General features: G+C 44.1%; 90 non-coding genes across 90 annotated transcripts; all 90 read left to right on the top strand.

Annotated features, from left to right (window-relative positions):
- Window positions 1–142: 142 nt before the first annotated feature.
- On the top strand, window positions 143–215 carry Trnav-uac (transfer RNA valine (anticodon UAC)). Its single transcript has one exon. It is a non-coding gene; the product is annotated as a tRNA-Val (tRNA).
- A 169-nt stretch (window positions 216–384) lies between these two features.
- Window positions 385–457, top strand: Trnav-cac (transfer RNA valine (anticodon CAC)). The gene has a single exon. It is a non-coding gene; the product is annotated as a tRNA-Val (tRNA).
- Window positions 458–619: 162 nt separating this feature from the next.
- Window positions 620–692, top strand: Trnav-uac (transfer RNA valine (anticodon UAC)). Its single transcript has one exon. It is a non-coding gene; the product is annotated as a tRNA-Val (tRNA).
- A 177-nt stretch (window positions 693–869) lies between these two features.
- Window positions 870–942, top strand: Trnav-cac (transfer RNA valine (anticodon CAC)). The gene has a single exon. It is a non-coding gene; the product is annotated as a tRNA-Val (tRNA).
- Window positions 943–1,104: 162 nt separating this feature from the next.
- Window positions 1,105–1,177, top strand: Trnav-uac (transfer RNA valine (anticodon UAC)). Its single transcript has one exon. It is a non-coding gene; the product is annotated as a tRNA-Val (tRNA).
- A 261-nt stretch (window positions 1,178–1,438) lies between these two features.
- On the top strand, window positions 1,439–1,511 carry Trnav-uac (transfer RNA valine (anticodon UAC)). The gene has a single exon. It is a non-coding gene; the product is annotated as a tRNA-Val (tRNA).
- Window positions 1,512–1,680: 169 nt separating this feature from the next.
- Trnaa-cgc (transfer RNA alanine (anticodon CGC)) lies at window positions 1,681–1,753 on the top strand. Its single transcript has one exon. It is a non-coding gene; the product is annotated as a tRNA-Ala (tRNA).
- Window positions 1,754–1,922: 169 nt separating this feature from the next.
- On the top strand, window positions 1,923–1,995 carry Trnav-cac (transfer RNA valine (anticodon CAC)). The gene has a single exon. It is a non-coding gene; the product is annotated as a tRNA-Val (tRNA).
- Window positions 1,996–2,157: 162 nt separating this feature from the next.
- Trnav-uac (transfer RNA valine (anticodon UAC)) lies at window positions 2,158–2,230 on the top strand. Its single transcript has one exon. It is a non-coding gene; the product is annotated as a tRNA-Val (tRNA).
- Window positions 2,231–2,399: 169 nt separating this feature from the next.
- Trnav-cac (transfer RNA valine (anticodon CAC)) lies at window positions 2,400–2,472 on the top strand. Its single transcript has one exon. It is a non-coding gene; the product is annotated as a tRNA-Val (tRNA).
- A 162-nt stretch (window positions 2,473–2,634) lies between these two features.
- Trnav-uac (transfer RNA valine (anticodon UAC)) lies at window positions 2,635–2,707 on the top strand. Its single transcript has one exon. It is a non-coding gene; the product is annotated as a tRNA-Val (tRNA).
- A 169-nt stretch (window positions 2,708–2,876) lies between these two features.
- Window positions 2,877–2,949, top strand: Trnaa-cgc (transfer RNA alanine (anticodon CGC)). The gene has a single exon. It is a non-coding gene; the product is annotated as a tRNA-Ala (tRNA).
- A 162-nt stretch (window positions 2,950–3,111) lies between these two features.
- Window positions 3,112–3,184, top strand: Trnav-uac (transfer RNA valine (anticodon UAC)). Its single transcript has one exon. It is a non-coding gene; the product is annotated as a tRNA-Val (tRNA).
- Window positions 3,185–3,361: 177 nt separating this feature from the next.
- Window positions 3,362–3,434, top strand: Trnav-cac (transfer RNA valine (anticodon CAC)). The gene has a single exon. It is a non-coding gene; the product is annotated as a tRNA-Val (tRNA).
- Window positions 3,435–3,596: 162 nt separating this feature from the next.
- On the top strand, window positions 3,597–3,669 carry Trnav-uac (transfer RNA valine (anticodon UAC)). The gene has a single exon. It is a non-coding gene; the product is annotated as a tRNA-Val (tRNA).
- Window positions 3,670–3,930: 261 nt separating this feature from the next.
- Window positions 3,931–4,003, top strand: Trnav-uac (transfer RNA valine (anticodon UAC)). The gene has a single exon. It is a non-coding gene; the product is annotated as a tRNA-Val (tRNA).
- A 169-nt stretch (window positions 4,004–4,172) lies between these two features.
- On the top strand, window positions 4,173–4,245 carry Trnaa-cgc (transfer RNA alanine (anticodon CGC)). Its single transcript has one exon. It is a non-coding gene; the product is annotated as a tRNA-Ala (tRNA).
- A 169-nt stretch (window positions 4,246–4,414) lies between these two features.
- On the top strand, window positions 4,415–4,487 carry Trnav-cac (transfer RNA valine (anticodon CAC)). Its single transcript has one exon. It is a non-coding gene; the product is annotated as a tRNA-Val (tRNA).
- Window positions 4,488–4,649: 162 nt separating this feature from the next.
- Window positions 4,650–4,722, top strand: Trnav-uac (transfer RNA valine (anticodon UAC)). Its single transcript has one exon. It is a non-coding gene; the product is annotated as a tRNA-Val (tRNA).
- A 169-nt stretch (window positions 4,723–4,891) lies between these two features.
- Trnav-cac (transfer RNA valine (anticodon CAC)) lies at window positions 4,892–4,964 on the top strand. The gene has a single exon. It is a non-coding gene; the product is annotated as a tRNA-Val (tRNA).
- Window positions 4,965–5,126: 162 nt separating this feature from the next.
- On the top strand, window positions 5,127–5,199 carry Trnav-uac (transfer RNA valine (anticodon UAC)). Its single transcript has one exon. It is a non-coding gene; the product is annotated as a tRNA-Val (tRNA).
- A 169-nt stretch (window positions 5,200–5,368) lies between these two features.
- Trnav-cac (transfer RNA valine (anticodon CAC)) lies at window positions 5,369–5,441 on the top strand. Its single transcript has one exon. It is a non-coding gene; the product is annotated as a tRNA-Val (tRNA).
- Window positions 5,442–5,603: 162 nt separating this feature from the next.
- Trnav-uac (transfer RNA valine (anticodon UAC)) lies at window positions 5,604–5,676 on the top strand. Its single transcript has one exon. It is a non-coding gene; the product is annotated as a tRNA-Val (tRNA).
- A 169-nt stretch (window positions 5,677–5,845) lies between these two features.
- Trnaa-cgc (transfer RNA alanine (anticodon CGC)) lies at window positions 5,846–5,918 on the top strand. The gene has a single exon. It is a non-coding gene; the product is annotated as a tRNA-Ala (tRNA).
- Window positions 5,919–6,088: 170 nt separating this feature from the next.
- On the top strand, window positions 6,089–6,161 carry Trnav-cac (transfer RNA valine (anticodon CAC)). The gene has a single exon. It is a non-coding gene; the product is annotated as a tRNA-Val (tRNA).
- A 162-nt stretch (window positions 6,162–6,323) lies between these two features.
- On the top strand, window positions 6,324–6,396 carry Trnav-uac (transfer RNA valine (anticodon UAC)). The gene has a single exon. It is a non-coding gene; the product is annotated as a tRNA-Val (tRNA).
- A 169-nt stretch (window positions 6,397–6,565) lies between these two features.
- Trnav-cac (transfer RNA valine (anticodon CAC)) lies at window positions 6,566–6,638 on the top strand. Its single transcript has one exon. It is a non-coding gene; the product is annotated as a tRNA-Val (tRNA).
- A 162-nt stretch (window positions 6,639–6,800) lies between these two features.
- Trnav-uac (transfer RNA valine (anticodon UAC)) lies at window positions 6,801–6,873 on the top strand. The gene has a single exon. It is a non-coding gene; the product is annotated as a tRNA-Val (tRNA).
- A 169-nt stretch (window positions 6,874–7,042) lies between these two features.
- On the top strand, window positions 7,043–7,115 carry Trnav-cac (transfer RNA valine (anticodon CAC)). The gene has a single exon. It is a non-coding gene; the product is annotated as a tRNA-Val (tRNA).
- Window positions 7,116–7,277: 162 nt separating this feature from the next.
- Window positions 7,278–7,350, top strand: Trnav-uac (transfer RNA valine (anticodon UAC)). The gene has a single exon. It is a non-coding gene; the product is annotated as a tRNA-Val (tRNA).
- A 169-nt stretch (window positions 7,351–7,519) lies between these two features.
- Trnav-cac (transfer RNA valine (anticodon CAC)) lies at window positions 7,520–7,592 on the top strand. Its single transcript has one exon. It is a non-coding gene; the product is annotated as a tRNA-Val (tRNA).
- A 162-nt stretch (window positions 7,593–7,754) lies between these two features.
- Trnav-uac (transfer RNA valine (anticodon UAC)) lies at window positions 7,755–7,827 on the top strand. Its single transcript has one exon. It is a non-coding gene; the product is annotated as a tRNA-Val (tRNA).
- A 169-nt stretch (window positions 7,828–7,996) lies between these two features.
- Trnav-cac (transfer RNA valine (anticodon CAC)) lies at window positions 7,997–8,069 on the top strand. The gene has a single exon. It is a non-coding gene; the product is annotated as a tRNA-Val (tRNA).
- A 162-nt stretch (window positions 8,070–8,231) lies between these two features.
- On the top strand, window positions 8,232–8,304 carry Trnav-uac (transfer RNA valine (anticodon UAC)). Its single transcript has one exon. It is a non-coding gene; the product is annotated as a tRNA-Val (tRNA).
- Window positions 8,305–8,473: 169 nt separating this feature from the next.
- Window positions 8,474–8,546, top strand: Trnav-cac (transfer RNA valine (anticodon CAC)). Its single transcript has one exon. It is a non-coding gene; the product is annotated as a tRNA-Val (tRNA).
- A 161-nt stretch (window positions 8,547–8,707) lies between these two features.
- Window positions 8,708–8,781, top strand: Trnav-uac (transfer RNA valine (anticodon UAC)). The gene has a single exon. It is a non-coding gene; the product is annotated as a tRNA-Val (tRNA).
- Window positions 8,782–8,950: 169 nt separating this feature from the next.
- Window positions 8,951–9,023, top strand: Trnav-cac (transfer RNA valine (anticodon CAC)). Its single transcript has one exon. It is a non-coding gene; the product is annotated as a tRNA-Val (tRNA).
- Window positions 9,024–9,185: 162 nt separating this feature from the next.
- Trnav-uac (transfer RNA valine (anticodon UAC)) lies at window positions 9,186–9,258 on the top strand. Its single transcript has one exon. It is a non-coding gene; the product is annotated as a tRNA-Val (tRNA).
- Window positions 9,259–9,427: 169 nt separating this feature from the next.
- Window positions 9,428–9,500, top strand: Trnav-cac (transfer RNA valine (anticodon CAC)). Its single transcript has one exon. It is a non-coding gene; the product is annotated as a tRNA-Val (tRNA).
- Window positions 9,501–9,662: 162 nt separating this feature from the next.
- On the top strand, window positions 9,663–9,735 carry Trnav-uac (transfer RNA valine (anticodon UAC)). The gene has a single exon. It is a non-coding gene; the product is annotated as a tRNA-Val (tRNA).
- A 169-nt stretch (window positions 9,736–9,904) lies between these two features.
- Window positions 9,905–9,977, top strand: Trnav-cac (transfer RNA valine (anticodon CAC)). The gene has a single exon. It is a non-coding gene; the product is annotated as a tRNA-Val (tRNA).
- Window positions 9,978–10,139: 162 nt separating this feature from the next.
- On the top strand, window positions 10,140–10,212 carry Trnav-uac (transfer RNA valine (anticodon UAC)). The gene has a single exon. It is a non-coding gene; the product is annotated as a tRNA-Val (tRNA).
- A 169-nt stretch (window positions 10,213–10,381) lies between these two features.
- Window positions 10,382–10,454, top strand: Trnav-cac (transfer RNA valine (anticodon CAC)). Its single transcript has one exon. It is a non-coding gene; the product is annotated as a tRNA-Val (tRNA).
- Window positions 10,455–10,615: 161 nt separating this feature from the next.
- On the top strand, window positions 10,616–10,689 carry Trnav-uac (transfer RNA valine (anticodon UAC)). The gene has a single exon. It is a non-coding gene; the product is annotated as a tRNA-Val (tRNA).
- A 169-nt stretch (window positions 10,690–10,858) lies between these two features.
- On the top strand, window positions 10,859–10,931 carry Trnav-cac (transfer RNA valine (anticodon CAC)). The gene has a single exon. It is a non-coding gene; the product is annotated as a tRNA-Val (tRNA).
- A 162-nt stretch (window positions 10,932–11,093) lies between these two features.
- Trnav-uac (transfer RNA valine (anticodon UAC)) lies at window positions 11,094–11,166 on the top strand. Its single transcript has one exon. It is a non-coding gene; the product is annotated as a tRNA-Val (tRNA).
- Window positions 11,167–11,335: 169 nt separating this feature from the next.
- Trnav-cac (transfer RNA valine (anticodon CAC)) lies at window positions 11,336–11,408 on the top strand. Its single transcript has one exon. It is a non-coding gene; the product is annotated as a tRNA-Val (tRNA).
- A 162-nt stretch (window positions 11,409–11,570) lies between these two features.
- Window positions 11,571–11,643, top strand: Trnav-uac (transfer RNA valine (anticodon UAC)). The gene has a single exon. It is a non-coding gene; the product is annotated as a tRNA-Val (tRNA).
- Window positions 11,644–11,812: 169 nt separating this feature from the next.
- Window positions 11,813–11,885, top strand: Trnav-cac (transfer RNA valine (anticodon CAC)). The gene has a single exon. It is a non-coding gene; the product is annotated as a tRNA-Val (tRNA).
- Window positions 11,886–12,047: 162 nt separating this feature from the next.
- Window positions 12,048–12,120, top strand: Trnav-uac (transfer RNA valine (anticodon UAC)). Its single transcript has one exon. It is a non-coding gene; the product is annotated as a tRNA-Val (tRNA).
- A 169-nt stretch (window positions 12,121–12,289) lies between these two features.
- Trnav-cac (transfer RNA valine (anticodon CAC)) lies at window positions 12,290–12,362 on the top strand. Its single transcript has one exon. It is a non-coding gene; the product is annotated as a tRNA-Val (tRNA).
- Window positions 12,363–12,524: 162 nt separating this feature from the next.
- On the top strand, window positions 12,525–12,597 carry Trnav-cac (transfer RNA valine (anticodon CAC)). Its single transcript has one exon. It is a non-coding gene; the product is annotated as a tRNA-Val (tRNA).
- Window positions 12,598–12,766: 169 nt separating this feature from the next.
- Trnav-cac (transfer RNA valine (anticodon CAC)) lies at window positions 12,767–12,839 on the top strand. Its single transcript has one exon. It is a non-coding gene; the product is annotated as a tRNA-Val (tRNA).
- Window positions 12,840–13,001: 162 nt separating this feature from the next.
- Trnav-uac (transfer RNA valine (anticodon UAC)) lies at window positions 13,002–13,074 on the top strand. The gene has a single exon. It is a non-coding gene; the product is annotated as a tRNA-Val (tRNA).
- A 169-nt stretch (window positions 13,075–13,243) lies between these two features.
- On the top strand, window positions 13,244–13,316 carry Trnav-cac (transfer RNA valine (anticodon CAC)). Its single transcript has one exon. It is a non-coding gene; the product is annotated as a tRNA-Val (tRNA).
- Window positions 13,317–13,479: 163 nt separating this feature from the next.
- Trnav-uac (transfer RNA valine (anticodon UAC)) lies at window positions 13,480–13,552 on the top strand. Its single transcript has one exon. It is a non-coding gene; the product is annotated as a tRNA-Val (tRNA).
- Window positions 13,553–13,721: 169 nt separating this feature from the next.
- On the top strand, window positions 13,722–13,794 carry Trnav-cac (transfer RNA valine (anticodon CAC)). Its single transcript has one exon. It is a non-coding gene; the product is annotated as a tRNA-Val (tRNA).
- Window positions 13,795–13,956: 162 nt separating this feature from the next.
- Trnav-uac (transfer RNA valine (anticodon UAC)) lies at window positions 13,957–14,029 on the top strand. The gene has a single exon. It is a non-coding gene; the product is annotated as a tRNA-Val (tRNA).
- A 169-nt stretch (window positions 14,030–14,198) lies between these two features.
- On the top strand, window positions 14,199–14,271 carry Trnav-cac (transfer RNA valine (anticodon CAC)). The gene has a single exon. It is a non-coding gene; the product is annotated as a tRNA-Val (tRNA).
- Window positions 14,272–14,433: 162 nt separating this feature from the next.
- On the top strand, window positions 14,434–14,506 carry Trnav-uac (transfer RNA valine (anticodon UAC)). The gene has a single exon. It is a non-coding gene; the product is annotated as a tRNA-Val (tRNA).
- A 169-nt stretch (window positions 14,507–14,675) lies between these two features.
- Window positions 14,676–14,748, top strand: Trnav-cac (transfer RNA valine (anticodon CAC)). The gene has a single exon. It is a non-coding gene; the product is annotated as a tRNA-Val (tRNA).
- A 162-nt stretch (window positions 14,749–14,910) lies between these two features.
- Window positions 14,911–14,983, top strand: Trnav-uac (transfer RNA valine (anticodon UAC)). Its single transcript has one exon. It is a non-coding gene; the product is annotated as a tRNA-Val (tRNA).
- Window positions 14,984–15,152: 169 nt separating this feature from the next.
- On the top strand, window positions 15,153–15,225 carry Trnaa-cgc (transfer RNA alanine (anticodon CGC)). Its single transcript has one exon. It is a non-coding gene; the product is annotated as a tRNA-Ala (tRNA).
- Window positions 15,226–15,387: 162 nt separating this feature from the next.
- Trnav-uac (transfer RNA valine (anticodon UAC)) lies at window positions 15,388–15,460 on the top strand. Its single transcript has one exon. It is a non-coding gene; the product is annotated as a tRNA-Val (tRNA).
- Window positions 15,461–15,629: 169 nt separating this feature from the next.
- On the top strand, window positions 15,630–15,702 carry Trnav-cac (transfer RNA valine (anticodon CAC)). Its single transcript has one exon. It is a non-coding gene; the product is annotated as a tRNA-Val (tRNA).
- Window positions 15,703–15,864: 162 nt separating this feature from the next.
- Trnav-uac (transfer RNA valine (anticodon UAC)) lies at window positions 15,865–15,937 on the top strand. Its single transcript has one exon. It is a non-coding gene; the product is annotated as a tRNA-Val (tRNA).
- A 169-nt stretch (window positions 15,938–16,106) lies between these two features.
- Trnav-cac (transfer RNA valine (anticodon CAC)) lies at window positions 16,107–16,179 on the top strand. Its single transcript has one exon. It is a non-coding gene; the product is annotated as a tRNA-Val (tRNA).
- A 162-nt stretch (window positions 16,180–16,341) lies between these two features.
- On the top strand, window positions 16,342–16,414 carry Trnav-uac (transfer RNA valine (anticodon UAC)). Its single transcript has one exon. It is a non-coding gene; the product is annotated as a tRNA-Val (tRNA).
- Window positions 16,415–16,583: 169 nt separating this feature from the next.
- On the top strand, window positions 16,584–16,656 carry Trnav-cac (transfer RNA valine (anticodon CAC)). The gene has a single exon. It is a non-coding gene; the product is annotated as a tRNA-Val (tRNA).
- Window positions 16,657–16,818: 162 nt separating this feature from the next.
- Trnav-uac (transfer RNA valine (anticodon UAC)) lies at window positions 16,819–16,891 on the top strand. The gene has a single exon. It is a non-coding gene; the product is annotated as a tRNA-Val (tRNA).
- Window positions 16,892–17,060: 169 nt separating this feature from the next.
- Trnaa-cgc (transfer RNA alanine (anticodon CGC)) lies at window positions 17,061–17,133 on the top strand. Its single transcript has one exon. It is a non-coding gene; the product is annotated as a tRNA-Ala (tRNA).
- Window positions 17,134–17,295: 162 nt separating this feature from the next.
- Trnav-uac (transfer RNA valine (anticodon UAC)) lies at window positions 17,296–17,368 on the top strand. Its single transcript has one exon. It is a non-coding gene; the product is annotated as a tRNA-Val (tRNA).
- A 169-nt stretch (window positions 17,369–17,537) lies between these two features.
- On the top strand, window positions 17,538–17,610 carry Trnav-cac (transfer RNA valine (anticodon CAC)). The gene has a single exon. It is a non-coding gene; the product is annotated as a tRNA-Val (tRNA).
- A 162-nt stretch (window positions 17,611–17,772) lies between these two features.
- Window positions 17,773–17,845, top strand: Trnav-cac (transfer RNA valine (anticodon CAC)). Its single transcript has one exon. It is a non-coding gene; the product is annotated as a tRNA-Val (tRNA).
- Window positions 17,846–18,007: 162 nt separating this feature from the next.
- Trnav-cac (transfer RNA valine (anticodon CAC)) lies at window positions 18,008–18,080 on the top strand. The gene has a single exon. It is a non-coding gene; the product is annotated as a tRNA-Val (tRNA).
- Window positions 18,081–18,249: 169 nt separating this feature from the next.
- Trnav-cac (transfer RNA valine (anticodon CAC)) lies at window positions 18,250–18,322 on the top strand. Its single transcript has one exon. It is a non-coding gene; the product is annotated as a tRNA-Val (tRNA).
- A 162-nt stretch (window positions 18,323–18,484) lies between these two features.
- Window positions 18,485–18,557, top strand: Trnav-uac (transfer RNA valine (anticodon UAC)). Its single transcript has one exon. It is a non-coding gene; the product is annotated as a tRNA-Val (tRNA).
- A 169-nt stretch (window positions 18,558–18,726) lies between these two features.
- On the top strand, window positions 18,727–18,798 carry Trnav-cac (transfer RNA valine (anticodon CAC)). Its single transcript has one exon. It is a non-coding gene; the product is annotated as a tRNA-Val (tRNA).
- A 162-nt stretch (window positions 18,799–18,960) lies between these two features.
- Trnav-uac (transfer RNA valine (anticodon UAC)) lies at window positions 18,961–19,033 on the top strand. Its single transcript has one exon. It is a non-coding gene; the product is annotated as a tRNA-Val (tRNA).
- Window positions 19,034–19,202: 169 nt separating this feature from the next.
- Trnav-cac (transfer RNA valine (anticodon CAC)) lies at window positions 19,203–19,275 on the top strand. Its single transcript has one exon. It is a non-coding gene; the product is annotated as a tRNA-Val (tRNA).
- Window positions 19,276–19,437: 162 nt separating this feature from the next.
- On the top strand, window positions 19,438–19,510 carry Trnav-uac (transfer RNA valine (anticodon UAC)). The gene has a single exon. It is a non-coding gene; the product is annotated as a tRNA-Val (tRNA).
- Window positions 19,511–19,679: 169 nt separating this feature from the next.
- Trnav-cac (transfer RNA valine (anticodon CAC)) lies at window positions 19,680–19,751 on the top strand. Its single transcript has one exon. It is a non-coding gene; the product is annotated as a tRNA-Val (tRNA).
- A 163-nt stretch (window positions 19,752–19,914) lies between these two features.
- On the top strand, window positions 19,915–19,987 carry Trnav-uac (transfer RNA valine (anticodon UAC)). Its single transcript has one exon. It is a non-coding gene; the product is annotated as a tRNA-Val (tRNA).
- A 169-nt stretch (window positions 19,988–20,156) lies between these two features.
- On the top strand, window positions 20,157–20,228 carry Trnav-cac (transfer RNA valine (anticodon CAC)). Its single transcript has one exon. It is a non-coding gene; the product is annotated as a tRNA-Val (tRNA).
- Window positions 20,229–20,390: 162 nt separating this feature from the next.
- On the top strand, window positions 20,391–20,463 carry Trnav-uac (transfer RNA valine (anticodon UAC)). The gene has a single exon. It is a non-coding gene; the product is annotated as a tRNA-Val (tRNA).
- A 404-nt stretch (window positions 20,464–20,867) lies between these two features.
- On the top strand, window positions 20,868–20,940 carry Trnav-uac (transfer RNA valine (anticodon UAC)). Its single transcript has one exon. It is a non-coding gene; the product is annotated as a tRNA-Val (tRNA).
- Window positions 20,941–21,109: 169 nt separating this feature from the next.
- Trnav-cac (transfer RNA valine (anticodon CAC)) lies at window positions 21,110–21,182 on the top strand. The gene has a single exon. It is a non-coding gene; the product is annotated as a tRNA-Val (tRNA).
- A 162-nt stretch (window positions 21,183–21,344) lies between these two features.
- On the top strand, window positions 21,345–21,417 carry Trnav-uac (transfer RNA valine (anticodon UAC)). The gene has a single exon. It is a non-coding gene; the product is annotated as a tRNA-Val (tRNA).
- Window positions 21,418–21,586: 169 nt separating this feature from the next.
- Window positions 21,587–21,659, top strand: Trnav-cac (transfer RNA valine (anticodon CAC)). Its single transcript has one exon. It is a non-coding gene; the product is annotated as a tRNA-Val (tRNA).
- Window positions 21,660–21,821: 162 nt separating this feature from the next.
- On the top strand, window positions 21,822–21,894 carry Trnav-uac (transfer RNA valine (anticodon UAC)). The gene has a single exon. It is a non-coding gene; the product is annotated as a tRNA-Val (tRNA).
- The last annotated feature ends 96 nt before the right edge of the window (window positions 21,895–21,990 follow it).

Below are 21,990 nucleotides of genomic sequence, written 5' to 3'. Positions count from 1 at the left end.
TTCACTTTCAAATGACAACAGTTCTTTAGGGCCTTTACCTTAGACGGTAATCTTTCCAGGAACCACAAAAATGAATAGTCTTTTCAACAGAATAGAGATCGAATTATTATCGACTTGGCATATATTCGTTTTTCTCCGTCGAGGTTCCGTAGTGTAGTGGTTATCACGTTCGCTTTACACGCGAAAGGCCCCCGGTTCGATCCCGGGCGGAACCAGCCCGATTACATGGTGATGGATGTCTTTTTTTAGTTCTGTTAAGGAACATGTATTAGCAATCTAAAGTGCTGAAAACTTAAGGAAAATTCTACGAACGATACGACTCTGAAATGTTCTTTCAAATGACAGAAACATGGAATTCTGAGGAAAGATCTAACCCTTCCCGTCGGTTCCGTAGTGTAGTGATCATCACGTTCGCCTCACACGCGAAAGGCTCCCGGTTCGATCCCGGGCGGAACCATACATTTGTGGTTCTTATTTTTCACTTTCAAATGACAACAGTTCTTTAGGGCCTTTACCTTAGACGGTAATCTTTCCAGGAACCACAAAAATGAATAGTTTTTTCAACAGAATAGAGATCGAATTATTATCGACTTGGCATATATTCGTTTTTCACCGTAGCGGTTCCGTAGTGTAGTGGTTATCACGTTCGCTTTACACGCGAAAGGCCTGCGGTTCGATCCCGGGCGGAACCAGCCCGGTTGCATGGTGAGGGATGTAGGGATGTCTTTTTTTAGTTCTGTTAAGAAACATGTATTAGCAATCAAAAGTGCTGAAAACTTAAAGAAAATTCTACGAACGAGACGACTCGGAAATGTTCTTTCAATTGACAGAAATATGGAATTCTGAGGGAAGATCTAGCCCTTCCCGTCGGATCCGTAGTGTAGTGGTTATCATGTTCGCCTCACACGCGAAAGGCCCCCGGTTCGATCCCAGGCGGAACCATACATTCGTGGTTCTTATTTTTCACTTTCAAATGACAACAGTTCTTTAGGGCCTTTACCTTAGACGGTAATATTTCCAGGAACCACAAAAATGAATAGTCTTTTCAACAGAATAGAGATCGAATTATTATCAACTTGGCATATATTCGTTTTTCTCCGTCGAGGTTCCGTAGTGTAGTGGTTATCACGTTCGCATTACACGCGAAAGGCCCCCGGTTTGATCCCGGGCGGAACCAGCCCGATTACATGGTGAGGGATGTCTTTTTTTAGTTCTGTTAAGGAACATGTATTAGCAATATAAAGTGCTGAAAACTTAAGGAAAATTCTACGAACGAGACGACTCTGAAATGTTCTTTCAAATGCCAGAAACATGGAATTCTGAGGGAAGATCTAACCCTTCCCGTCGGATCCGTAGTGTAGTGCTCATCACGTTCGCCTTCAACAGAATAGAGATCGAATTATTATCGACTTGGCATATATTTGTTTTTCCCCGTCGAGGTTCCGTAGTGTAGTGGTTATCACGTTCGCTTTACACGCGAAAGACCCCCGGTTCGATCCCGGGTGGAACCAGCCCGATTACATGGTGAGGGATGTCTTTTTTTAGTTCTGTTAAGGAACATGTATTAGCAATCTAAAGTGCAGAAAACTTAAAGAAAATTCTACGAACGAGACGACTCGGAAATGTTCTTTCAAATGACAGAAACATGGAATTCTGAGGGAAGATCTAACCCTTCCCGTCGGTTCCGTAGTGTAGTGGTCTTCACGTTCGCCTCGCACGCGAAAGGCCCCCGGTTCGATCCCGGGCGGAACCAGCCCGATTACATGGTGAGGGATGTCTTTTTTTAGTTCTGTTAAGGAACATGTATTAGCAATCTAAAGTGCTGAAAACTTAAGGAAAATTCTACGAACGAGACGACTCGGAAATGTTCTTTCAAATGACAGAAACATGGAATTCTGAGGGAAGATCTAACCCTTCCCGTCGGTTCCGTAGTATAGTGGTCATCACGTTCGCCTCACACGCGAAAGGCCCCCGGTTCGATCCCGGGCGGAACCATACATTCGTGGTTCTTATTTTTCACTTTCAAATGACAACAGTTCTTTAGGGCCTTTACCTTAGACGGTAATCTTTCCAGGAACCACAAAAATGAATAGTCTTTTCAACAGAATAGAGATCGAATTATTATCGACTTGGCATATATTCGTTTTTCCCCGTCGAGGTTCCGTAGTGTAGTGGTTATCACGTTCGCTTTACACGCGAAAGGCCCCCGGTTCGATCCCGGGAGGAACCAGCCCGATTACATGGTGAGGGATGTCTTTTTTTAGTTCTGTTAAGGAACATGTATTAGCAATCTAAAGTGCTGAAAACTTAAAGAAAATTGTACGAACGAGACGACTCGGAAATGTTCTTTCAAATGCCTGAAACATGGAATTCTGAGGGAAGATCTAACCCTTCCCGTCGGTTCCGTAGTGTAGTGCTCATCACGTTCGCCTCACACGCGAAAGGTCCCCGGTTCGATCCCGGGCGGAACCATACAATCGTGGTTCTTATTTTTCACTTTCAAATGACAACAGTTCTTTCGGGCCTTTACCTTAGACGGTAATCTTTCCAGGAACCACAAAAATGAATAGTCTTTTCAACAGAATAGGGATCGAATTATTATCGACTTGGCATATATTCGTTTTTCTCCGTCGAGGTTCCGTAGTGTAGTGATTATCACGTTCACTTTACACGCGAAAGTCCCCCGGTTCGATCCCGGGCGGAACCAGCCCGATTACATGGTGATGGATGTCTTTTTTTAGTTCTTTTAAGGAACATGTATTAGCAATCTAAAGTGCTGAAAACTTAAAGAAAATTCTACGAACGAGACGACTCGGAAATGTTCTTTCAAATGACAGAAACATGGAATTCTGAGGGAAGATCTAACCCTTCCCGTCGGTTCCGTAGTGTAGTGGTCTTCACGTTCGCCTCGCACGCGAAAGGCCCCCGGATCGAGCCCGGGCGGAACCATACATTCGTGGTTCTTATTTTTCACTTTCAAATGACAACAGTTCTTTAGGGCCTTTACCTTAGACGGTAATCTTTCCAGGAACCACAAAAATGAATAGTTTTTTCAACAGAATAGAGATCGAATTATTATCGACTTGGCATATATTCGTTTTTCACCGTAGCGGTTCCGTAGTGTAGTGGTTATCACGTTCGCTTTACACGCGAAAGGCCTGCGGTTCGATCCCGGGCGGAACCAGCCCGGTTGCATGGTGAGGGATGTAGGGATGTCTTTTTTTAGTTCTGTTAAGAAACATGTATTAGCAATCAAAAGTGCTGAAAACTTAAAGAAAATTCTACGAACGAGACGACTCGGAAATGTTCTTTCAATTGACAGAAACATGGAATTCTGAGGGAAGATCTAGCCCTTCCCGTCGGATCCGTAGTGTAGTGGTTATCATGTTCGCCTCACACGCGAAAGGCCCCCGGTTCGATCCCAGGCGGAACCATACATTCGTGGTTCTTATTTTTCACTTTCAAATGACAACAGTTCTTTAGGGCCTTTACCTTAGACGGTAATATTTCCAGGAACCACAAAAATGAATAGTCTTTTCAACAGAATAGAGATCGAATTATTATCAACTTGGCATATATTCGTTTTTCTCCGTCGAGGTTCCGTAGTGTAGTGGTTATCACGTTCGCATTACACGCGAAAGGCCCCCGGTTTGATCCCGGGCGGAACCAGCCCGATTACATGGTGAGGGATGTCTTTTTTTAGTTCTGTTAAGGAACATGTATTAGCAATATAAAGTGCTGAAAACTTAAGGAAAATTCTACGAACGAGACGACTCTGAAATGTTCTTTCAAATGCCAGAAACATGGAATTCTGAGGGAAGATCTAACCCTTCCCGTCGGATCCGTAGTGTAGTGCTCATCACGTTCGCCTTCAACAGAATAGAGATCGAATTATTATCGACTTGGCATATATTTGTTTTTCCCCGTCGAGGTTCCGTAGTGTAGTGGTTATCACGTTCGCTTTACACGCGAAAGACCCCCGGTTCGATCCCGGGTGGAACCAGCCCGATTACATGGTGAGGGATGTCTTTTTTTAGTTCTGTTAAGGAACATGTATTAGCAATCTAAAGTGCAGAAAACTTAAAGAAAATTCTACGAACGAGACGACTCGGAAATGTTCTTTCAAATGACAGAAACATGGAATTCTGAGGGAAGATCTAACCCTTCCCGTCGGTTCCGTAGTGTAGTGGTCTTCACGTTCGCCTCGCACGCGAAAGGCCCCCGGTTCGATCCCGGGCGGAACCAGCCCGATTACATGGTGAGGGATGTCTTTTTTTAGTTCTGTTAAGGAACATGTATTAGCAATCTAAAGTGCTGAAAACTTAAGGAAAATTCTACGAACGAGACGACTCGGAAATGTTCTTTCAAATGACAGAAACATGGAATTCTGAGGGAAGATCTAACCCTTCCCGTCGGTTCCGTAGTATAGTGGTCATCACGTTCGCCTCACACGCGAAAGGCCCCCGGTTCGATCCCGGGCGGAACCATACATTCGTGGTTCTTATTTTTCACTTTCAAATGACAACAGTTCTTTAGGGCCTTTACCTTAGACGGTAATCTTTCCAGGAACCACAAAAATGAATAGTCTTTTCAACAGAATAGAGATCGAATTATTATCGACTTGGCATATATTCGTTTTTCCCCGTCGAGGTTCCGTAGTGTAGTGGTTATCACGTTCGCTTTACACGCGAAAGGCCCCCGGTTCGATCCCGGGAGGAACCAGCCCGATTACATGGTGAGGGATGTCTTTTTTTAGTTCTGTTAAGGAACATGTATTAGCAATCTAAAGTGCTGAAAACTTAAAGAAAATTGTACGAACGAGACGACTCGGAAATGTTCTTTCAAATGCCTGAAACATGGAATTCTGAGGGAAGATCTAACCCTTCCCGTCGGTTCCGTAGTGTAGTGCTCATCACGTTCGCCTCACACGCGAAAGGTCCCCGGTTCGATCCCGGGCGGAACCATACAATCGTGGTTCTTATTTTTCACTTTCAAATGACAACAGTTCTTTCGGGCCTTTACCTTAGACGGTAATCTTTCCAGGAACCACAAAAATGAATAGTCTTTTCAACAGAATAGGGATCGAATTATTATCGACTTGGCATATATTCGTTTTTCTCCGTCGAGGTTCCGTAGTGTAGTGATTATCACGTTCACTTTACACGCGAAAGTCCCCCGGTTCGATCCCGGGCGGAACCAGCCCGATTACATGGTGATGGATGTCTTTTTTTAGTTCTGTTAAGGAACATGTATTAGCAATCTAAAGTGCTGAAAACTTAAGGAAAATTCTACGAACGAGACGACTCTGAAATGTTCTTTCAAATGACAGAAACATGGAATTCTGAGGGAAGATCTAACCCTTCCCGTCGGTTCCGTAGTGTAGTGGTCATCACGTTCGCCTCACACGCGAAAGGCCCCCGGTTCGATCTCGCGCGGAACCATACATTTGTGGTTCTTATTTTTCACTTTCAAATGACAACAGTTCTTTAGGGCCTTTACCTTAGACGGTAATCTTTCCAGGAACCACAAAAATGAATAGTCTTTTCAACAGAATAGAGATCGAATTATTATCGACTTGGCATATATTCGTTTTTCCCCGTCGAGGTTCCGTAGTGTAGTGGTTATCACGTTCGCTTTACACGCGAAAGACCCCCGGTTCGATCCCGGGTGGAACCAGCCCGATTACATGGTGAGGGATGTCTTTTTTTAGTTCTTTTTAGGAACATGTATTAGCAATCTAAAGTGCTGAAAACTTAAAGAAAATTCTACGAACGAGACGACTCGGAAATGTTCTTTCAAATGACAGAAACATGGAATTCTGAGGGAAGATCTAACCCTTCCCGTCGGTTCCGTAGTGTAGTGGTCTTCACGTTCGCCTCGCACGCGAAAGGCCCCCGGATCGAGCACGGGCGGAACCAGCCCGATTACATGGTGAGGGATGTCTTTTTTTAGTTCTGTTAAGGAACATGTATTAGCAATCTAAAGTGCTGAAAACTTAAGGAAAATTCTACGAACGAGACGACTCGGAAATGTTCTTTCAAATGACAGAAACATGGAATTCTGAGGGAAGATCTAACCCTTCCCATCAGGTTCCGTAGTATAGTGGTCATCACGTTCGCCTCACACGCGAAAGGCCCCCGGTTCGATCCCGGATGGAACCATACATTCGTGGTTCTTATTTTTCACTTTCAAATGACAACAGTTCTTTAGGGCCTTTACCTTAGACGGTAATCTTTCCAGGAACCACAAAAATGAATAGTCTTTTCAACAGAATAGAGATCGAATTATTATCGACTTGGCATATATTCATTTTTCCCCGTCGAGGTTCCGTAGTGTAGTGGTTATCACGTTCGCTTTACACGCGAAAGGCCCCCGGTTCGATCCCGGGAGGAACCAGCCCGATTACATGGTGAGGGATGTCTTTTTTTAGTTCTGTTAAGAAACATGTATTAGCAATCTAAAGTGCTGAAAACTTAAAGAAAATTGTACGAACGAGACGACTCGGAAATGTTCTTTCAAATGCCTGAAACATGGAATTCTGAGGGAAGATCTAACCCTTCCCGTCGGTTCCGTAGTGTAGTGCTCATCACGTTCGCCTCACACGCGAAAGGTCCCCGGTTCGATCCCGGGCGGAACCATACATTCGTGGTTCTTATTTTTCACTTTCAGATGACAACAGTTCTTTCGGGCCTTTACCTTAGACGGTAATCTTTCCAGGAACCACAAAAATGAATAGTCTTTTCAACAGAATAGGGATCGAATTATTATCGACTTGGCATATATTCGTTTTTCTCCGTCGAGGTTCCGTAGTGTAGTGGTTATCACGTTCACTTTACACGCGAAAGTCCCCCGGTTCGATCCCGGGCGGAACTAGCCCGATTACATGGTGATGGATGTCTTTTTTTAGTTCTGTTAAGGAACATGTATTAGCAATCTAAAGTGCTGAAAACTTAAGGAAAATTCTACGAACGAGACGACTCTGAAATGTTCTTTCAAATGACAGAAACATGGAATTCTGAGGGAAGATCTAACCTTTCCCGTCGGTTCCGTAGTGTAGTGGTCATCACGTTCGCCTCACACGCGAAAGGCCCCCGGTTCGATCTCGGGCGGAACCATACATTTGTGGTTCTTATTTTTCACTTTCAAATGACAACAGTTCTTTAGGGCCTTTACCTTAGACGGTAATCTTTCCAGGAACCACAAAAATGAATAGTCTTTTCAACAGAATAGAGATCGAATTATTATCGACTTGGCATATATTCGTTTTTTACCGTAGCGGTTCCGTAGTGTAGTGGTTATCACGTTCGCTTTACACGCGTAAGGCCTCCGGTTCGATCCCGGGCGGAACCAGCCCGGTTGCATGGTGAGGGATGTCTTTTTTTAGTTCTGTTAAGGAACATGTATTAGCAATCAAAAATGCTGAAAACTTAAAGAAAATTCTACGAACTAGACGACTCGGAAATGTTCTTTCAAATGACAGAAACATGGAATTCTGAGGGAAGATCTAACCCTTCCCGTCGGTTCCGTAGTGTAGTGGTCATCACGTTCGCCTCACACGCGAAAGGCCCCCGGTTCGATCTCGGGCGGAACCATACATTTGTGGTTCTTATTTTTCACTTTCAAATGACAACAGTTCTTTAGGGCCTTTACCTTAGACGGTAATCTTTCCAGGAACCACAAAAATGAATAGTCTTTTCAACAGAATAGAGATCGAATTATTATCGACTTGGCATATATTCCTTTTTTACCGTAGCGGTTCCGTAGTGTAGTGGTTATCACGTTCGCTTTACACGCGTAAGGCCTCCGGTTCGAACCCGGGCGGAACCAGCCCGGTTGCATGGTGAGGGATGTCTTTTTTTAGTTCTGTTAAGGAACATGTATTAGCAATCAAAAGTGCTGAAAACTTAAAGAAAATTCTACGAACTAGACGACTCGGAAATGTTCTTTCAAATGACAGAAACATGGAATTCTGAGGGAAGATCTAGCCCTTCCCGTCGGTTCCGTAGTGTAGTGGTTCTCATGTTCGCCTCACACGCGAAAGGCCCCCGGTTCGATCCCGGGCGGAACCATACATTCGTGGTTCTTATTTTTCAATTTCAAATGACAACAGTTCTTTAGGGCCTTTACCTTAGACGGTAATCTTTCCAGGAACCACAAAAATGAATAGTCTTTTCAACAGAATAGAGATCGAATTATTATCGACTTGGCATATATTCGTTTTTCTCCGTCGAGGTTCCGTAGTGTAGTGGTTATCACGTTCGCTTTACACGCGAAAGACCCCCGGTTCGATCCCGTGCGGAAGCAGCCTGGTTGCATGGTGAGGGATGTCTTTTTTTAGTTCTGTTAAAGAACATGTATTAGCAATCAAAAGTGCTGAAAACTTAAAGAAAATTCTACGAACGAGACGACTCGGAAATGTTCTTTCAAATGCCAGAAACATGGAATTCGGAGGGAAGATCTGACACTTCCCGTCGGTTCCGTAGTGTAGTGGTCATCACGTTCGCCTCACACGCGAAAGGCCCCCGGTTCGATCCCGGGCGGAACCATACATTCGTGGTTCTTATTTTTCACTTTCAAATGACAACAGTTCTTTAGGGCATTTACCTTAGACGGTAATCTTTCCAGGAACCACAAAAATGAATAGTCTTTTCAACAGAATAGAGATCGAATTATTATCGACTTGGCATATATTCGTTTTTCACCGTCGATGTTCCGTAGTGTAGTGGTTATCACGTTCGCTTTACACGCGAAAGGCCCCCGGTTCAATCCCGAGCGGAAATAGCCCGATTACATGGTGAGGGATGTCTTTTTTTAGTTCTGTTAAGGAACATGTATTAGCAATCTAAAGTGCTGAAAACTTAAAGAAAATTCTACGAACTAGACGACTCGGAAATGTTCTTTCAAATGACAGAAACATGGAATTCTGAGGGAAGATCTAACCCTTCCCGTCGGTTCCGTAGTGTAGTGGTCATCACGTTCGCCTCACACGCGAAAGGCCCCCGGTTCGATCTCGGGCGGAACCATACATTTGTGGTTCTTATTTTTCACTTTCAAATGACAACAGTTCTTTAGGGCCTTTACCTTAGACGGTAATCTTTCCAGGAACCACAAAAATGAATAGTCTTTTCAACACAATAGAGATCGAATTATTATCGACTTGGCATATATTCCTTTTTCACCGTAGCGGTTCCGTAGTGTAGTGGTTATCACGTTCGCTTTACACGCGTAAGGCCTCCGGTTCGATCCCGGGCGGAACCAGCCCGGTTGCATGGTGAGGGATGTCTTTTTTTAGTTCTGTTAAGGAACATGTATTAGCAATCAAAAGTGCTGAAAACTTAAAGAAAATTCTACGAACTAGACGACTCGGAAATGTTCTTTCAAATGACAGAAACATGGAATTCTGAGGGAAGATCTAGCCCTTCCCATCGGTTCCGTAGTGTAGTGGTTCTCATGTTCGCCTCACACGCGAAAGGCCCCCGGTTCGATCCCGGGTGGAACCATACATTCGTGGTTCTTATTTTTCAATTTCAAATGACAACAGTTCTTTAGGGCCTTTACCTTAGACGGTAATATTTCCAGGAACCACAAAAATGAATAGTCTTTTCAACAGAATAGAGATCGAATTATTATCGACTTGGCATATATTCGTTTTTCTCCGTCGAGGTTCCGTAGTGTAGTGGTTATCACGTTCGCGTTACACGCGAAAGGCCCCCGGTTCGAACCCGGGCGGAACCAGCCCGATTACATGGTGAGGGATGTCTTTTTTTAGTTCTGTTAAGGAACATGTATTAGCAATCTAAAGTGCTGAAAACTTAAGGAAAATTCTACGAACTAGACGACTCTGAAATGTTCTTTCAAAAGACAGAAACATGGAATTCTGAGGGAAGATCTAACCCTTCCCGTCGGTTCCGTAGTGTAGTGGTCATCACGTTCGCCACACACGCGAAAGGCCCCCGGTTCGATCCCGGCCGGAACCATACATTCGTGGTTCTTATTTTTCACTTTCAAATGACAACAGTTCTTTAGGGCCTTTACCTTAGACGGTAATCTTTCCAGGAACCACAAAAATGAATAGTCTTTTCAACAGAATAGAGATCGAATTATTATCGACTTGGCATATATTCGTTTTTCTCCGTCGAGGTTCCGTAGTGTAGTGGTTATCACGTTCGCTTTACACGCGAAAGGCCCCCGGTTCGATCCCGGGCGGAAGCAGCCTGGTTGCATGGTGAGGGATGTCTTTTTTTAGTTCTGTTAAAAAACATGTATTAGCAATCAAAAGTGCTGAAAACTTAAAGAAAATTCTACGAACGAGACGACTCGGAAATGTTCTTTCAAATGCCAGAAACATGGAATTCGGAGGGAAGATCTGACACTTCCCGTCGGTTCCGTAGTGTAGTGGTCATCACGTTCGCCTCACACGCGAAAGGCCCCCGGTTCGATCCCGGGCGGAACCATACATTCGTGGTTCTTATTTTTCACTTTCAAATGACAACAGTTCTTTAGGGCATTTACCTTAGACGGTAATCTTTCCAGGAACCACAAAAATGAATAGTCTTTTCAACAGAATAGAGATCGAATTATTATCGACTTGGCATATATTCGTTTTTCACCGTCGATGTTCCGTAGTGTAGTGGTTATCACGTTCGCTTTACACGCGAAAGGCCCCCGGTTCAATCCCGAGCGGAAATAGCCCGATTACATGGTGAGGGATGTCTTTTTTTAGTTCTGTTAAGGAACATGTATTAGCAATCTAAAGTGCTGAAATTTTAAAGAAAATTCTTCGAACGAGACGACTCGGAAATGTTCTTTCAAATGCCAGAAACATTTAATTCTGAGTTAAGATCTAACCCTTCAAGTCGGTTCCGTAGTGCAGTTGTCGTCACGTTCGCCTCACACGCGAAAGGTCCCCGGTTCGATCCCGGACGGAACCATACATTCGTGGTTCTTATTTTTCACTTTCAAATGACAACAGTTCTTTCGGGCCTTCACCTTAGACGGTAATCTTTCCAGGAACCACAAAAATGAATAGTCTTTTCAACAGAATAGAGATCGAATTATTATCGACTTGGCATATATTCTTTTTTCTCCGTCGAGGTTCCGTAGTGTAGTGGTTATCACGTTCGCTTTACAAGCGAAAGGCCCCCGGTTAAATCCCGGGCGGAACCAGCCCGATTAAATGGTGAGGGATGTCTTTTTTCAGTTCTGTTAAGGAACATGTATTAGCAATCTAAAGTGCTGAAAACTTAAGGAAAATTCTACGAACGAGACGACTCTGAAATGTTCTTTCAAATGACCGAAACATGGAATTCTGAGGGAAGATCTAACCCTTCCCGTCGGTTCCGTAGTGTAGTGGTCATCACATTCGCCTCACACGCGAAAGGTCCCCGGTTCGATCCCGGGCGGAACCATACATTCGTGGTTCTTATTTTTCACTTTCAAATGACAACAGTTCTTTAGGGCCTTTACCTTAGACGGTAATCTTTCCAGGAACCACAAAAATGAATAGTCTTTTCAACAGAATAGAGATCGAATTATTATGGACTTGGCATATATTCGTTTTTACCCGTCGAGGTTCCGTAGTGTAGTGATTATCACGTTCGCTTTACACGCGACAGGCCCCCGGTTCGATCCCGGGCGGAACCAGCCCGATTACATGGTGAGGGATGTCTTTTTTTAGTTCTGTTAAGGAACATGTATTAGCAATCTAAAGTGCTGAAAACTTAAAGAAAATTCTACGAACGAGACGACACTGAAATGTTCTTTCAAATGCCAGAAACATGGAATTCTGAGGGAAGATCTAACCCTTCCCGTCGGTTCCGTAGTGTAGTGGTCATCACGTTCGCCTCACACGCGAAAGGTCCCCGGTTCGATCCCGGGCGGAACCATACATTCGTGGTTCTTATTTTTCACTTTCAAATGACAACAGTTCTTTCGGGCCTTTACCTTAGACGGTAATCTTTCCAGGAACCACAAAAATGAATAGTCTTTTCAACAGAATAGAGATCGAATGATTATCGACTTGGCATATATTCGTTTTTCACCGTAGAGGTTCCGTAGTGTAGTGGTTATCTTGTTCGCTTTACACGCGAAAGGCCCCCGGTTTGATCCCGGGCGGAACCAGCCCGGTTGCATGGTGAGGGATGTCTTTTTTTAGTTCTGTTAAGGAACATGTATTAGCAATCAAAAGTGCTGAAAACTTAAAGAAAATTCTACGAACGAGACGACTCGGAAATGTTCTTTCAAATGACAGAAACATGGAATTCTGAGGGAAGATCTAACCCTTCCCGTCGGTTCCGTAGTGTAGTGGTCATCACGTTCGCCTCACACGCGAAAGGCCCCCGGTTCGATCCCGGTCGGAACCATACATCCGTGGTTCTTATTTTTCACTTTCAAATGACAACAGTTCTTTAGGGCCTTTACCTTAGACGGTAATCTTTCCAGGAACCACAAAAATGAATAGTCTTTTCAACAGAATAGAGATCGAATTATTATCGACTTGGCATATATTCGTTTTTCACCGTAGAGGTTCCGTAGTGTAGTGGTTATCACGTTCGCTTCACACGCGAAAGGCCCCCGGTTCGATCCCGGGCGGAACCAGCCCGCTTGCATGGTGAAGGATGTCTTTTTTTAGTTCTGTTAAGGAACATGTATTAGCAATCAAAAGTGCTGAAAACTTAAAGAAAATTCTACGAACGAGACGACTCGGAAATGTTCTTTCAAATGCCAGAAACATGGAATTCTGAGGGAAGCCCTAACCCTTCCCGTCGGTTCCGTAGTGTAGTGGTCATCACGTTCGCCTCACACGCGAAAGGCCCCCGGTTCGATCCCGGATGGAACCATACATTCGTGGTTCTTATTTTTCACTTTCAAATGACAACAGTTCTTTAGGGCCTTTACCTTAGACGGTAATCTTTCCAGGAACCACAAAAAGGAATAGTCTTTTCAACAGAATAGAGATCGAATTATTATCGACTTGGCATATATTCGTTATTCTCCGTCGAGGTTCCGTAGTGTAGTGATTATCACGTTCGCTTTACACGCGAAAGGCCCCCGGTTCGATCCCGGGCGGAACCAACCCGATTACATGGTGAGGGATGTCTTTTTTTAGTTCTGTTAAGGAACATGTATTAGCAACCTAAAGTGCTGAAAACTTAAAGAAAATTCTACGAACGAGACGACACTGAAATGTTCTTTCAAATGCCAGAAACATGGAATTCTGAGGGAAGATCTAACCCTTCCCGTCGGTTCCGTAGTGTAGTGGTCATCACGTTCGCCTCACACGCGAAAGGTCCCCGGTTCGATCCCGGGCGGAACCATACATTCGTGGTTCTTATTTTTCACTTTCAAATGACAACAGTTCTTTCGGGCCTTTACCTTAGACGGTTAATCTTTCCAGGAACCACAAAAATGAATAGTCTTTTCAACAGAATAGAGATCGAATGATTATCGACTTGGCATATATTCGTTTTTCACCGTAGAGGTTCCGTAGTGTAGTGGTTATCTTGTTCGCTTTACACGCGAAAGGCCCCCGGTTTGATCCCGGGCGGAACCAGCCTGGTTACATGGTGAGGGATGTCTTTTTTTAGTTCTGTTAAGGATCATGTATTAGCAATCAAAAGTGCTGAAAACTTAAAGAAAATTCTACGAACGAGACGACTCGGAAATGTTCTTTCAAATGACAGAAACATGGAATTCTGAGGGAAGATCTAACCCTTCCCGTCGGTTCCGTAGTGTAGTGGTCATCACGTTCGCCTCACACGCGAAAGGCCCCCGGTTCGATCCCGGGCGGAACCATACATCCGTGGTTCTTATTTTTCACTTTCAAATGACAACAGTTCTTTAGGGCCTTTACCTTAGACGGTAATCTTTCCAGGAACCACAAAAATGAATAGTCTTTTCAACAGAATAGAGATCGAATTATTATCGACTTGGCATATATTCGTTTTTCACCGTAGAGGTTCCGTAGTGTAGTGGTTATCACGTTCGCTTTACACGCGAAAGCCCCCCGGTTCGATCCCGGGCGGAACCAGCCCGGTTGCATGGTGAGGGATGTCTTTTTTTAGTTCTGTTAAGGAACATGTATTAGCAATCAAAAGTGCTGAAAACTTAAAGAAAATTCTACGAACGAGACGACTCTGAAATGTTCTTTCAAATGACAGAAACATGGAATTCTGAGGGAAGATCTAGCCCATCCCGTCGGTTCCGTAGTGTAGTGGTCATCACATTCGCCTCACACGCGAAAGGTCCCCGGTTCGATCCCGGGCGGAACCATACATTCGTGGTTCTTATTTTTCACTTTCAAATTACAACAGTTCTTTAGGGCCTTTACCTTAGACGGTAATCTTTCCAGGAACCACAAAAATGAATAGTCTTTTCAACAGAATAGAGATCGAATTATTATCGACTTGGCATATATTCGTTTTTCACCGTAGAGGTTCCGTAGTGTAGTGGTTATCACGTTCGCTTTACACGCGAAAGGCCCCCGGTTCGATCCCGGGCGGAACCAGCCCGGTTGCATGGTGAGGGATGTCTTTTTTTAGTTCTGTTAAGGAACATGTATTAGCAATCTAAAGTGCTGAAAACTTAAAGAAAATTCTACGAACGAGACGACTCGGAAATGTTCTTTCAAATGCCAGAAACATGGAATTCTGAGGGAAGATCTAACCCTTCCCGTCGGTTCCGTAGTGTAGTTTTCATCACGTTCGCCTCACACGCGAAAGGTCCCCGGTTCGATCCCGGGCGGAACCATACATTCGTGGTTCTTATTTTTCACTTTCAAATGACAACAGTTCTTTAGGGCCTTTACCTCAGACGGTAATCTTTCCAGGAACCACAAAAATGAATAGTCTTTTCAACAGAATAGAGATCGAATTATTATCGACTTGGCATATATTCGTTTTTCACCGTAGAGGTTCCGTAGTGTAGTGGTTATCACGTTCGCTTTACACGCGAAAGGCCCCCGGTTCGATCCCGGGCGGAACCAGCCCGGTTGCGTGGTGAGGGATGTCTTTTTTTAGTTCTGTTAAGGAACATGTATTAGCAATCAAAAGTGCTGAAAACTTAAAGAAAATTCTACGAACGAGACGACTCGGAAATGTTCTTTCAAATGACAGAAACATGGAATTCTGAGGGAAGCCCTAACCTTTCCCGTCGGTTCCGTAGTGTAGTGGTAATCACGTTCGCCTCGCACGCGAAAGGCCCCCGGTTCGATCCCGGGCGGAACCATACATTCGTGGTTCTTATTTTTCACTTTCAAATGACAACAGTTCTTTAGGGCCTTTACCTTAGATGGTAATCTTTCAAGGAACCACAAAAATGAAAAGTCTTTTCAACAGAATAGAGATCGAATTATTATCGACTTGGCATATATTCGTTTTTCACCGTAGAGGTTCCGTAGTGTAGTGGTTATCACGTTCGCTTTACACGCGAAAGGCCCCCGGTTCGATCCCGGACGGAACCAGCCCGATTACATGGTGAGGGATGTCTTTTTTTAGTTCTGTTAAGGAACATGTATTAGCAATCTAAAGTGCTGAAAACTTAAAGAAAATTCTACGAACGAGACGACGCGGAAATGTTCTTTCAAATGACAGAAACATGGAATTCTGAGGGAAGATCTAACCCTTCCCGTCGGTTCCGTAGTGTAGTGGTCCTCACATTCGCCTCACACGCGAAAGGTCCCCGGTTCGATCCCGGGCGGAACCATACATTCGTGGTTCTTATTTTTCACTTTCAAATGACAACAGTTCTTTAGGGCCTTTACCTTAGACGGTAATCTTTCCAGGAACCACAAAAATGAATAGTCTTTTCAACAGAATAGAGATCGAATTATTATCGACTTGGCATATATTCCTTTTTCATCGTAGAGGTACCGTAGTGTAGTGGTTATAACGTTCGCTTTACACGCGAAAGGCCCCCGGTTCGATCCCGGGCGGAACCAGCCCGGTTGCATGGTGAGGGATGTCTTTTTTTAGTTCTGTTAAGGAACATGTATTAGCAATCAAAAGTGCTGAAAACTTAAAGAAAATTCTACGAACGTGACGACTCGGAAATGTTCTTTCAAATGACAGAAACATGGAATTCTGAGGGAAGATCTAACCCTTCCCGTCGGTTCCGTAGTGTAGTGGTCATCACGTTCGCCTCACACGCGAAAGGTCCCCGGTTCGATCCCGGGCGGAACCATACATTCGTGGTTCTTATTTTTCACTTTCAAATGACAACAGTTCTTTAGGGCCTTTACCTTAGACGGTAATCTTTCCAGTAACCACAAAAATGAATAGTCTTTTCAACAGAATAGAGATCGAATTATTATCGACTTGGCATATATTCGTTTTTCCCCGTCGAGGTTCCGTAGTGTAGTGGTTATCACGTTCGCTTTACACGCGAAAGGCCCCCGGTTCGATCCCGGGCGGAACCAGCCCGACTTCATGGTGAGGGATGTCTTTTTTAAATTCTGTTAAGGAACATGTAATAGCAATCTAAAGTGCTGAAAACTTAAAGAAAATTCTACGAACGAGACGACTCGGAAATGTTCTTTCAAATGCCAGAAACATGGAATTCTGAGGGAAGATCTAACCCTTCCCGTCGGTTCCGTAGTGTAGTTTTCATCACGTTCGCCTCACACGCGAAAGGTCCCCGGTTCGATCCCGGGCGGAACCATACATTCGTGGTTCTTATTTTTCACTTTCAAATGACAACAGTTCTTTAGGGCCTTTACCTTAGACGGTAATCTTTCCAGTAACCACAAAAATGAATAGTCTTTTCAACAGAATAGAGATCAAATTATTATCGACATGGCATATATTCGTTTTTCCTTGTCGAGGTTCCGTAGTATAGTGGTTATCACGTCCGCTTTACACGCGAAAGGCCCCCGGTTCGATCCCGGGCGGAACCAGCCCGATTACATATTGAGGGATGTATTTTTTAAGTTCTGTTAAGGAACATGTATTAGCAATCTAAAGTGCTGAAAACTTAAAGAAAATTCTACGAACGAGACGACTCGGAAATGTTCTTTCAAATGCCAGAAACATGGAATTCTGAGGGAAGATCTAACCCTTCCCGTCGGTTCCGTAGTGTAGAGGTCATCACGTTCGCCTCGCACGCGAAAGGTCCCCGGTTCGATCCAGGGCGGAACCATACATTCGTGGTTCTTATTTTTCACTTTCAAATGACAACAGTTCTTTAGGGCCTTTACCTTAGACGGTAATCTTTCCAGGAACCACAAAAATGAATAGTCTTTTCAACAGAATAGAGATCGAATTATTATCGACTTGGCATATATTCGTTTTTCACCGTAGAGGTTCCGTAGTGTAGTGGTTATCACGTTCGCTTTACACGCGAAAGGACCCCGGTTCGATCCCGGGCGGAACCAGCCCGGTAGCATGGTGAGGGATGTCTTTTTTTAGTTCTGTTAAGGAATATGTACTAGCAATCAAAAGTGCTGAAAACTTAAAGAAAATTCTACGAACGAGACGACTCGGAAATGTTCTTACAAATGACAGAAACATGGAATTCTGAGGGAAGCCCTAACCCTTCCCGTCGGTTCCGTATTGTAGTGGTCATCACGTTCGCCTCACACGCGAAAGGCCCCCGGTTCGATCCCGGGCGGAACCATACATTCGTGGTTCCTATTTTTCACTTTAAAATGAGAACAGTTCTTTAGGGCCTTTACCTTAGACGGTAATCTTTCCAGGAACCACAAAAATGAATAGTCTTTTCAACAGAATAGAGATCGAATTATTATCGACTTGGCATATATTCGTTTTTCACCGTCGATGTTCCGTAGTGTAGTGGTCATCATGTTCGCCTCACACGCGAAAGGCCCCCGGTTCGATCCCGGTCGGAACCATACATTCGTGGTTCTTATTTTTCACTTTCAAATGACAACAGTTCTTTAGGGCCTTTACCTTAGACGGTAATCTTTCCAGGAACCACAAAAATGAATAGTCTTTTCAACAGAATAGAGATCGAATTATTATCGACTTGGCATATATTCGTTTTTCACCGTAGAGGTTCCGTAGTGTAGTGGTTATCACGTTCGCTTCACACGCGAAAGGCCCCCGGTTCGATCCCGGGCGGAACCAGCCCGGTTGCATGGTGAGGGATGTCTTTTTTTAGTTCTGTTAAGGAATATGTACTAGCAATCAAAAGTGCTGAAAACTTAAGGAAAATTCTACGAACGAGACGACTCGGAAATGTTCTTTAAAGTGACAGAAACATGGAATTCTGTGGGAAGATCTAACCCTTCCCGTCGGTTCCGTAGTGCAGTGGTCGTCACGTTCGCCTCACACGCGAAAGGTACCCGGTTCGATCCCGGGCGGAACCATACATTCGTGGTTCTTATTTTTCACTTTCAAATGACAACAGTTCTTTAGGGCCTTTACCTTAGACGGTAATCTTTCCAGGAACCACAAAAATGAATAGTCTTTTCAACAGAATAGAGATCGAATTATTATCGCCTTGGCATATATTCGTTTTTCACCGTCGAGGTTCCGTAGTGTAGTGGTTATCACTTTCGCTTTACACGCGAAAGGCCCCCGGTTCGATCCCGGGCTGAACCAGCCCGGTTGCATGGTGAGGGATGTCTTTTTTTAGTTCTGTTAAGGAACATGTATTAGCAATCTAAAGTGCTGAAAACTTAAGGAAAATTCTACGAACGAGACGACTCGGAAATGTTCTTTCAAATAACAGAAACATGGAATTCTGAGGGAAGCCCTAACTCGTCCCGTCGGTTCCGTATGTAGTGGTCATCACGTTCGCCTCACACGCGAAAGGCCCCCGGTTCGATCCCGGGCGGAACCATACATTCGTGGTTCTTATTTTTCACTTTCAAATGACAACAGTTCTTTAGGGCCTTTACCTTAGACGGTAATCTTTCCAGGAACCACAAAAATGAATAGTCTTTTCAACTTTATAGAGATCGAATTATTATCGACTTGGCATATATTCGTTTTTCCCCGTCGAGGTTCCGTAGTGTAGTGGTTATCACGTTCGCTTTACACGCGAAAGGCCCCCGGTTCGATCCCGGGCGGAACCTGCCCGATTACATGATGAGGGACGTCTTTTTTTAGTTCTGTTAAGGAACATGTATTAGCAATCTAAAGTGCTGAAAAATTAAGGAAAATTCTACGAACGAGACGACTCGGAAATGTTCTTTAAAGTGACAGAAACATGGAATTCTGTGGGAAGATCTAACCCTTCCCGTCGGTTCCGTAGTGCAGTGGTCGTCACGTTCGCCTCACACGCGAAAGGTACCCGGTTCGATCCCGGGCGGAACCATACATTCGTGGTTCTTATTTTTCACTTTCAAATGACAACAGTTCTTTAGGGCCTTTACCTTAGACGGTAATCTTTCCAGAAACCTTAAAAATGAATAGTCTTTTCAATAGAATAGAGATCGAATTATTATCGCCTTGGCATATATTCGTTTTTCACCGTCGAGGTTCCGTAGTGTAGTGGTTATCACGTTCGCTTTACACGCGAAAGGCCCCCGGTTCGATCCCGGGCTGAACCAGCCCGGTTGCATGGTGAGGGATGTCTTTTTTTAGTTCTGTTAAGGAACATGTATTAGCAATCTAAAGTGATGAAAACTTAAGGAAAATTCTACGAACGAGACGACTCGGAAATGTTCTTTCAAATGACAGAAACATGGAATTCTGAGGGAAGCCCTAACTCTTCCCGTCGGTTCCGTATGTAGTGGTCATCACGTTCGCCTCACACGCGAAAGGCCCCCGGTTCGATCCCGGGCGGAACCATACATTCGTGGTTCTTATTTTTCACTTTCAAATGACAACAGTTCTTTAGGGCCTTTACCTTAGACGGTAATCTTTCCAGGAACCACAAAATGGAATAGTCTTTTACAACAGAATAGAGATCGAATTATTATCGACTTGGTATATATTCGTTTTACTCCGTCGAGGTTCCGTAGTGTAGTGGTTATCACGTTCGCTTTACACGCGAAAGGCCCCCGGTTCGATCCCGGGCGGAACCAGCCCGATTACATGGTGAGGGATGTATTTTTTTAGTTCTGTTAAGGAACATGTATTAGCAATCTAAAGTGCTGAAAACTTAAGGAAAATTCTACGAACGAGACGACTCGGAAATGTTCTTTCAAATGACAGAAACATGGAATTCTGAGGGAAGCCCTAACTCTTCCCGTCGGTTCCGTATGTAGTGGTCATCACGTTCGCCTCACACGCGAAAGGCCCCCGGTTCGATCCCGGGCGGAACCATACATTCGTGGTTCTTATTTTTCACTTTCAAATGACAACAGTTCTTTAGGGCCTTTACCTTAGACGGTAATCTTTCCAGGAACCACAAAAATGAATAGTCTTTTCAACTTTATAGAGATCGAATTATTATCGACTTGGCATATATTCGTTTTTCCCCGTCGAGGTTCCGTAGTGTAGTGGTTATCACGTTCGCTTTACACGCGAAAGGCCCCCGGTTCGATCCCGGGCGGAACCAGCCCGATTACATGGTGAGGGATGTCTTTTTTTAGTTCTGTTAAGGAACATGTATTAGCAATCTAAAGTGCTGAAAACTTAAAGAAAATTCTACGAACGAGACGACTCGGAAATGTTCTTTCAAATGCCAGAAACATGGAATTCTGAGGGAAGATCTAACCCTTCCCGTCGGTTCCGTAGTGTAGTTTTCATCACGTTCGAATCACACGCGAAAGGTCCCCGGTTCGATCCCGGGCGGAACCATACATTCGTGGTTCTTATTTTTCACTTTCAAATGACAACAGTTCTTTAGGGCCATTACCTTAGACGGTAATCTTTCCAGGAACCACAAAAATGAATAGTCTTTTCAACAGAATAGAGATCGAATTATTATCGACTTGGCATATATTCGTTTTTCCACGTCGAGGTTCCGTAGTGTAGTGGTTATCACGTTCGCTTTACACGCGAAAGGCCCCCGGTTCGATCCCGGGCGGAACCAGCCCGATTACATGGTGAGGGATGTCTTTTTTTAGTTCTGTTAAGGAACATGTATTAGCAATCTAAAGTGCTGAAAACTTAAAGAAAATTCTACGAACGAGACGACTCGGAAATGTTCTTTCAAATGCCAGAAACATGGAATTCTGAGGGAAGATCTAACCCTTCCCGTCGGTTCCGAAGTGTAGTGGTCATCACGTTCGCCTCACACGCGAAAGGTCCCCGGTTCGATCCCGGACGGAACCATACATTCGTGGTTCTTATTTTTCACTTTCAAATGACAACAGTTCTTTAGGGCCTTTACCTTAGACGGTAATCTTTCCAGGAACCACAAAAATGAATAGTCTTTTCAACAGAATAGAGATCGAATTATTATCGACTTGGCATATATTCGTTTTTCACCGTCGAGGTTCCGTAGTGTAGTGGTTATCACGTTCGCTTTACACGCGAAAGGCCCCCGGTTCGATCCCGGGTGGAACCAGCACGGTTGCATGGTGAGGGATGTCTTTTTTTAGTTCTGTTAAGGAACATGTATTAGCAATCAAAAGTGCTGAAAACTTAAAGAAAATTCTACGAACGAGACGACTCGGAAATGTTCTTTCAAATGACAGAAACATGGAATTCTGAGGGAAGATCTAACCCTTCCCGTCGGTTCCGTAGTGTAGTGGTCATCATGTTCGCCTCACACGCGAAAGGCCCCCGGTTCGTTCCCGGGCGGAACCATACATTCGTGGTTCTTATTTTTCACTTTCAAATGACAACAGTTCTTTAGGGCCTTTACCTTAGACGGTAATCTTACCAGGAACCACAAAAATGAATAGTCTTTACAACAGAATAGAGATCGAATTATTATCGACTTGGCATATATTCGTTTTTCACCGTAGCGGTTCCGTAGTGTAGTGGTTATCACGTTCGCTTTACACGCGAAAGGCCTCCGGTTCGATCCCGGGCGGAATCAGCCCGGTTGCATGGTGAGGGATGTCTTTTTTTAGTTCTGTTAAGGAACATGTATTAGCAATCAAAAGTGCTGAAAACTTAAAGAAAATTCTACGAA

This window comes from Argiope bruennichi, chromosome 10, assembly GCF_947563725.1.
Source record: "Argiope bruennichi chromosome 10, qqArgBrue1.1, whole genome shotgun sequence".
Lineage (NCBI taxonomy): Eukaryota > Metazoa > Arthropoda > Arachnida > Araneae > Araneidae > Argiope > Argiope bruennichi.
This window is presented reverse-complemented; position numbering and strand designations above follow the sequence as displayed.